The sequence below is a fragment of the Saccostrea cucullata genome, unplaced genomic scaffold (genome assembly GCF_032062105.1).
Source record: "Saccostrea cucullata isolate Sc308-1 unplaced genomic scaffold, CSIRO_AGI_Scuc_v1 ctg7518, whole genome shotgun sequence".
NCBI classification, from domain to species: Eukaryota; Metazoa; Mollusca; class Bivalvia; order Ostreida; family Ostreidae; genus Saccostrea; species Saccostrea cuccullata.
The window spans coordinates 75175-84196 of NW_026939173.1; the positions used below are offsets into that span (position 1 = coordinate 75175).

At 33.4% G+C, this 9022-nt stretch overlaps 1 long non-coding RNA gene across 2 annotated transcripts; it reads left to right on the top strand.

Annotated features, from left to right (window-relative positions):
* The first annotated feature begins 4940 nt into the window (after nt 1–4940).
* LOC134252456 (uncharacterized) lies at nt 4941–8221 on the top strand. 2 transcript variants are annotated; one of them, XR_009988973.1, is made up of 4 exons: nt 4941–4989; nt 6795–6881; nt 7251–7337; nt 7994–8221. It is a non-coding gene; the product is annotated as an uncharacterized LOC134252456 (long non-coding RNA). The 2 variants fall into 2 exon arrangements; XR_009988972.1 differs by having other exon boundaries at nt 4942–4993.
* Nucleotides 8222–9022: the final 801 nt, after the last annotated feature.

Here is a 9022-nt window from a genome sequence, read left to right on the forward strand (position 1 = left end):
TAATGTAACAAACGAGGTTATTTGTCATCAGCTACATGAATGTCACGTCACTTCGGTAACGTTCATTTCACATATTATTGGAGAGTCCTCTCCACCTCAGTTCATTGCCATTCTTTTGTGCTGTTTCGCTAAAATTGACAACGGTCGTAGCCTAGTTACTTCTACCTGTGTGCAAGGGTACAGACAAAAAATATAAGAGTCAGACGTATTTTGCTATGATCTAACAAATGCTCGTGTTTGGCCATTGAAACTTAACAAAATCTATTCCGAATATATATCCATCGACAGTTTGTTAACAATTTCATTTAGTATGTTGCAACATCGTTTTTCAAAACACAAACATACGTGCTTTTCGGCAGATCTGGAAAAAATATAACCCAAAATGCAATGATTCAAACAAAACTGAGAAATGGTGTGCCTTTCAGTATTTGAAACGTACGTGACCGTCGTGTGTTCTGGGTTTAGGCCTATTTGTTTCTTTTTTTCTATTTTTTGTTTCTTTTTTTTTTACCAATTATAAGCCTATGCATACCTTGTTTTGAATTATCAACAACAATTAAATTTATATTGACGAAAAGTCGCATATTAAAAGTAAACAAACTGCAAAAAGGTTGCCAAAGATGAATTTAAGACACTTTGAAATAAATTTTCTAGCAGGTGGTAACAGTCTAAAACATTTACGAGATTAGTTGTCAATTGTCAAATGGATTGTAACGATAATTTTGTTTCGCTCGTGTAAACGCAATTCATTGACTAAATAAAAAAAAAATGTCGGTTAGAAATACGTAAAATGTACGTTACCATACGTAACGTACATTTCAAATATAAAAATCAATTCTCTTCCACAAGCGTACGTTAGACACGCAATATATTGATACTATTTGAACTTGCAAATCGTAAGAAATGCATCATACAGGTTTCGTATTCAGAAATATATACCAGGTATCAAAATTATATTACTTATAATTGACCTTAATATATTTTTTTTCCTCAGCAGAAACGTTTCTTTTAATTAATTTTGGGATTTAGCCGACCTCCAACCTTTGAAACTTTCCTTTGTGTACACATTCGAGTGTATGAAAGTATGAGAATACATGAAAATTCGTGCGAGATTCACTTAATTCGAATTTCATGGTAACGTACATTTCAGTCACGTACATTTCAAATGATCACTTTTCATGTAAAAAATAATTTTTAATTGTGTTAAGCAAAACGTCTTTGCCAGTTTACAGGATACAAGGGGTTGCTTATTCAGAGTCGTCTCATATTTTCAACTTAATATATATTCTTAATGGAAGAATATAGGTAACGTACATTTCTTTCTTATCTCTACGATTGAAAATGTCTTTCATTCCGTAAACATATTTATAAAAGTTGCTCAAATTGTTCAATTTCATGTTACATTATCAAAGTAGGAGTAATTAATCTATTGAAATTTCAAATTTAGCCCATCAATAAATAAAGGAGAACAAAACTATCAGGTGTATAATCTTTGTGTTTGCTTGTAATGTGGTTGAAATAGAATTAAGCGACAGGGACATTGCACAATAAAAAATATTTATTATCACAAAGAAAATGTATTTATTGTTATGAAAAGAAATATATATGATACAAGGTTTAACTTATCAGAAAATTTTTACTTAAGAATCAAAACTATTTATTACACAGAGGAGATTCAGAATAATATCTGCCTCGGCGACAGTAACGTACATTTCAAATAGGCTACTATATTTGAATTTGGAACTCCTTAAATACCCTTTCAGATCGATAATTATATGAATTCTTATTCATTGATATATGACTATTTATAATGTTGATTTAGAAATTTCATCAGTGGTATTTCTTTTAAATGAAAATGAGGCGACATCATTTGAGCCCTTATATTGAGAATGGGTGATAAATAGCTTTCGAAACAGACGATTGGTGTCATGATTTTCAAAATGTTGGTATTGAGTTTGATGAAAATGACGTCGTCAAACGCGTCACCGGCGCACGGAGATGAAATAAATTGTTTAAGATATGGATTATATACATCAGAGACGAAAAAAGAGTACAGAAGTGACATTACACATTAAATTTTAATAGAGAAGTTACTTTTCAAACTTCGGAGATTAAATGAGAGTTTTCCTCTATATACTTAAAATAGTTACAGCATGTAAGAGTACTGTTTGTTAAGCACAGGCAATAGGGAACAACCTGGACCACGAACAACATCAAACAACGTATACCTACAATGTAAGGCGATCTGTCGACTAAAGTTCGACTGAAAATTGAATCTGCTTCAAAAAACAAAAAAGTAGTGAATTTAAATAAGTCCCTTAGTCAAGAGTGGTCTTTCACTTTAAAACAATGAATGTTAACAGACGTGTCTGAAGCAGAAAAAGAGATAATAACGTTACAAGGGCCGTAAATTACGTTTGCTTTCGTGCGTCGATGTACACTTACATGCTTTGTTTATTTATTTATAATTTTCTTATTCAATATTATATCATCATGAAACTTGACATGCATGATAATAAAATGTTTCTTTTTGCTATGACAAGGAAAGAAATTTAATTTAGCAAAGAGAAACTAAACTGTTATCCCTGTCTACGACTTTTTGGGACAACCCTCGTAAATCCAAATTATTGTTTATGGTTTAGAAGTTTTTGGCTACTGCAATGCATGATGCATGAAACATATGGAGAAAACAAACAATATTCAAGATCAAAAAGCAATAAAGCAATATAAAATAGGAGCAGAGCAAATACGTACCTCCAAATCATCAGAGGTGGGATCAGGTGCCATGGAGGAGTGAGCATCCACTGCCGAGAGGTCACATCCGCCGTGTGTTCCTTGTCATAATCGGGATATTACGGAAAAATTCGTTTTCAATTCAGTCTATAAATAATGGGTTAACAATTATTATGAAAAACGTCAGTCAGCATCTGACTCAATGATAAATTATATTTGCTGACAAGGTCATTGTAACGACTGTAGGTGATGAAGGTATATTTCTGCAAAAGTAAGGGAAGTTTACAATTGTAAAGTTAAAGTCATCACGTTTATCGTAGACGTAGAGCTTGTTGCTAGATTATCATTAACGTCTTTTTCAAGTAAAATATCCAAATATGGAACAGATGTATCAGACTCTGTGGTAAATTTTATCTCGAGCTCACCGGGATAATTATTGACATAAGAATGAAAATTGCCATTGTTAATTGACAATATGTTGACGATATATCTTAATGTCGAGTTGAAGGCCATAGCAAGGTTTTTTTTCTTTTCATGCATAAGATTTTGGACAAATTGTTCTTTATATGAATACAAAATAGCTCTGCTATATGCGGGGCGCAATTGGTACCCATGAGAATTCCAATAGATTGTTGGAAGACCTGGTCTCCAAAAACATAGATATTGTCAATCAGAAACTTGAGCATCTTTTTGATGTCAACTTCAGAGTATTTGGGTGTACAAACAGAATGTTTTTAACAAAATAATTTTGCAACTGACCTATGACAATGTAAGTAAATTTACGAGTTCTATTTTTTTTGAAAAAGCAGTTGTCAATGATATCAAAAAGCCTGGACTTTAATTTATGATTTTCTCTTGGAGTGAATCACTTCTACATCTTTAGGCCTGCAAGTTGAGACAGAAAAATCTCACAGCAATTTCACATTCAATTTCTTGTGAGTCCAAACTTTTGTTGTTAGTTGGTAAAGTTACTTTTGGCCCATTCCCGTCAGCTTCTCCCTAAGATCATAGTTTCCACTCGAAATTCCTACGTGTTTAAGTACTGATGAGGTTAGAACATGTCATGTTGAGATCGACATCTGCTACATGTCTTCGTCTGAAAGTACAAAAAAAAAAAAAAAAAGAAAAGCAATATCTATTCAAAAAGAGCGGGGTGGTTAGGTTTTTTTTTAATACATGATACACCAACTAACAATAGGGAAATTTTGAATTGACCCAGTTGATGCTATCTAAGATTAAAAAAGGAAGTTGCAACCTACGCACGCTCAGGTATTTACATATGTGTTAAAAGGGGCAATAGACAATTAAAATAATTGATAAGAACGATAATCAATAAGATTGAGTACTAAGATTTGAGTAAGGCATTCATGCATTTTCTTTGTAAAAGAAAAGTATAATGGAAAAATGCTATGGATTGTTTTCACCGAATAATAGTGCCAATGAATTCAACGAGTATGACTCTCGGTATGAACAGGGCATAAGAGATTGTGTATGGCGTCACCGACTGTGTTGACGCTCAGTGTAGGGAAACCGAAGAGAAAATCGATCTATACCGTAATTGATTAATATTTACAAAAAAGTGAAAACTTTTACATTTTTTAAGAGGCCGTGTCAGTAACCATTAAGTATTGTATATAAAGTGAGTGGAATGTGAAAAAAAATATTTTGCTTTAATATTTGGGTGCATGGAAGTATAGATGAATGTCCTTTCAAACATGAGTTATTTGGGTCACATCTTCCTTGTTACCATAGCAACGGTGATTTTAATGCTTGAAAAGTGTGAAATTTGATTATTGATAACCCTGTCAAAATTAATTACAGAATCAAACTATGTTTTTCTTAATTTCAATATATATGGGATATTTAATTTTTCCCATGTTTATTTTAAAGCATTGGGGCCTACTTTGCTTTGTTTCTACCAAATGCTGTAAAATCAACATGATTTTTATAAATATTTTACACGAAAACGCAACCAAACTATATCATAATCATACATGCAATAGAAACTACGAGCTATGATGTTATAAATCCAATAATAAAAAATGGTAGTTGGTTACTCTATAGCAAATAATTTGATTTAGAATGTACCACAAATATGAAAACGCGTGAACGATTATCTCCCTTTTGTGGAACTCTCCTGCTGATAAAGAATAGAAAGTTGCTGTTGCAGCAGAAGTCGGAGAAGAAAAACACCATGTAACGATGTTTAAAGCAGGTCTTGTGCGGTTACAGAGGACATGACAGCATCAAGAGTTTGTAGGTGACTGAAAAGTACTATTTATAGTCCGAAATATCTGACGTTTTCCTGGCTTTTTAACTATTTCTATATTTTACGTGCGAGGAAAACGCCATAACCGGCGCCTTCACGAAAACTGGGAATTCCAAGCAGAGGCGGCATTCTCGGGTGTATTTTCGATACTTGCAATTACTTGTCAAACTCACAATTTATCAATAGTACAATGCCTCTAGTACTTACCAATATAGTTTTATGGTTTGTTTGGAAATATATGATCCATGATCCGATGGAAACATTTTCTCTGACTGTCGAGATTTGTTTTCATTTCGTGCGTTTACAAATTAAAAAAAAATATACAAGTCCTGTATCGAAATGATGAGTGATTATTTTCTTTTCATTGATATTGTCAAGTACTAAAAGCATTGTGCCATTGATAAATTGTAACAACGGCATTTAACAGGTCCAGTACAATCAGTACATTTAGCTACGTAGGTAGAATTACCTACGTAGCTTTATTTACCTACCTCAGGTAGCTTGAATAAGCTACCAAATGAATCTATTTCTATAAAAAAGCATTTTTCCCAGGATGTGCAAAAACTATCATTTTGATGCAGTGATCATTTTCAACTTTGAACTCATCTGAAAACAATTCATGAAAAATTCCCTCTTGAAGAAATGTCTTTTTCTGCGCAATTGCAATCAAAGTTCTGAAAGTTTTGGGGCTATGTATGACAGTTAGAACAGTTACTCATTGAATGAAATGACAAAGAAGTCCAGTTCGGGTTAACATGATAATAGGTCGGTAATTATTCAGCACAATGTGAAGTAATCATACTCAGTCATGCCTCACAGCACGGACAGATAACCAAACAATGGAATTACATGTTTTGCTCTAAATTGACCAAACGCAGCGATGTTTAAACTATCTCTGCTTTGGATTGTTTTTTAAAGTCTCCCTATTATAAATATCAATAGTTATTTAACTGCGATTTTTTTGTCTCTTTTCCATAAAAAGAAAAGTTACATTGAAATAGCTAAATAAAGCTACCTGAGGTAGGTTAATAAAGCTATGTAGGTAATTCTACCTACGTAGCTAAATGTACTGATTGTACTGGACCTGTTTAATGCGGTTCCCAGGTATGGGAAATCAACTCTGACTGGAAATGGCGAAATTTCCAGTTTTCGTAATGGCGCAGAAAATATTTTAAAAAAAAAAAAAAAAAACCTGAAAAATGCCAGATATTTCAGACTTTATTATTTAGAGCATATTCATCAATCACTGATAAGGTCAAATTGGTAGATTTCCAATCGTGTATGTCTGCATATTAGTGTTCTTTTGATAAGTAATATTTCAAACAATATTTCATAAAAAATTCATAGCCATACCCGCTATACCTCATTATCTCAGGTCTATCAATATATATTTTTTCGGAGAGCTACAGTTCTGCAGCTACACTAAAACAAGATGACAAAACTTGAGGTTGCTAATATTGATTTGAAAAGGGGAAGGGAAACTAGGATAACAGACTCAACTCTGGTTTCAAAATTTGCTCCTGACCCTTAAAGTGGAGGGGAGGGGAACCAGGATTTATAAATTTTAACTACAGGAAATTTTGACTTCCCAAAAAAGTAAGGAGTGGGTGGGGTGCTATTCCTCCTAAGCCCTTGATCAGGTTGGGCACAATTTCTGAATACGATAATTCTGAAAATGTGAAACTAAATTGGAGTATTCCCTTTGTCTAGTTTAATGTCTTATATCATATCCCAGTCACTATATATGCTATAGGCTCAAGTAAGTTTGTAAACAGGTCTAAAATATTTTCAGGAGAATCATGATGATGATCAGTTGCAATGTGAACTACCAAATAACCATGAAGTACAAGCAGATCCAATTAATGTGGAACAAATAAAGGTTTGTATTGAAATTTTTACATGTACTGAATTATTATGCCTAAAGAGCATGAACATATTTTTGTTTGTCCTTTCTGTCTATCTGTTGTCAGCTTTAACCTTTACCATGACTTTTGAACTGTGAGATCATATTTGGTATACATAATCCACTAATTAAGTTCTTTTAGATTACACCAACATCAGTAACCTTTAGACCTTGATCTTTTTGCTAAAACTAGCTTTTCTATATTTGTTGACGCTGGGGGCATACTGTTTCACAAACTTATCTTGCTTTAAATTACTCTAAGCATCAGCTTGTTTATTATAAAGAATCAGCAACTATATGCAGTAGGGTCATGTAAATTTGTAAACAGATATGAAATACTTTCAGGAGAATCATGATGATGATGAGCTGCTATGTGAACTACCAAATAACCATGAAGTACAACCAGATTCAAAGCATATGGAACAAATAGAGGTTTGTACTGAATTTTTTACATGTACTGAATTGTTTAGAACTACTTTGAGCATCAGCTTGTTCTTAAGATCCCAGCCTCAAAGAGTACCGGTAATCACTTTGTTCATCCATTTCTTTGTTGAGAGATAACTCAAATGTTATATGTCCTGGAAACTTCAAACTTGAAAGGATTGTGACTCAATAACTTAAATCCATTTGACATATGAACTTCATATTTTAAACCCAGACAAGAAGCCGAAAATGGGCCCATATTGCTCACCTGGTCTTCTGTCAAAGGTTGTTAAAGACTGATATCACGAGGCACATTTGTGTCATGTAAGCTGTGCTTTTGAGGCAGGTATGAAATGCATTTCAGATAAGACAATTTCATTGAAGTCTACTGTGACCTTAGCATTGAAGTTTGACATTGAGTTAGGGTCATGGCACACCACCTTATCATTAGGAACATTGTATGCTAAGTATGAAGCTGTTCCATGAGGCATATAGAAATACAGACCTGAAAACTCCATCAAATTTTACCTTGACCTTGACATTGAAGGTGTGACTTTGGCTCAGGGCTGTGAAACACTGTCTCAGCATGAGTAACATTTGTGTCAAAATGAACTTGTTTTAAATGAAGTTGTTAGTTGGATTGATTTTGTATCTTTCTTTTGTAGGTGGAATCAACTTCAGACGGCAACTTTTCCAAACACCTTGTGAAAGTCATCTGAATGCCAGGATTCTCAAGAGCATGAAGATAGTCCATTACATAGAAGGAAGACCTTGATTATGTATCTTGATGCCATTGGTGAAAAGGCAGAGGTCTAACACTGACTAAGAAGAAAATGACTTGACAGCTGAAGGGAACATGAACAATTTGAATCAGATTTCTGATATGGCTCTTAATTCTTAAAGCAGTGAACTAAAAAACATTTTCTTACTAAGTTTAAGATTTTGATATCAAAGTTTTTGGAAGGGGGATATAGGAATCACCCTGTTTGTTTGTCCATCTGTCTGTGGACAACACTTGGATTATACTGCTCTAGCTCTAGTTGGTTAAAATAGATAATATCTAAAATCAAATGTGTCATACTTCTTGTTTACTGTGCATAAATGTACTTTGAAGAACATACTGTATAAGTAGGATTTTTAGCGAGGATTTAATTTTGGCATTATTAGAGAGGGTGCTGACATCGCTAAAATTGAATATTGCTAAAAATTAATGTCTTATTATTTGTAATAGCTTCTTTAGTAAACATTTTAAAATCGCTAAAATTACTTCTGGCTAAAAATAAAATACCAGACTTTGGTAGAAATCACTAAATTTGCATCTCGCTAAAATTTTCCACTTATACGATATATTATTATTTCTAGCAAAATATTTCTGTAGAATATTTGACTGTACACTTCAGAAAAAATTCAGTCTCAGAATCAGGTACAAGATATGCTGTAATGGTGCCTAGTTGTGTCGCCTGCATAGCAAGGGGACTCTTAGGGATCACTTCTCCATTGTCTGTCAGTCTGACTAGCTGACCATCAGTCTATCTGTCTGTCACAATTTGATATGTCATTCCTGAGACACACATTTTCAATGGAAAACTCTTGTTTTACGTTCATATCTGTGATACTTTCAGTGAGCATTGATATTTGACCAGTTGATTGGTCTTTGATAGTAAAATAAGATAAAACTTGAAATATAAAGTTGC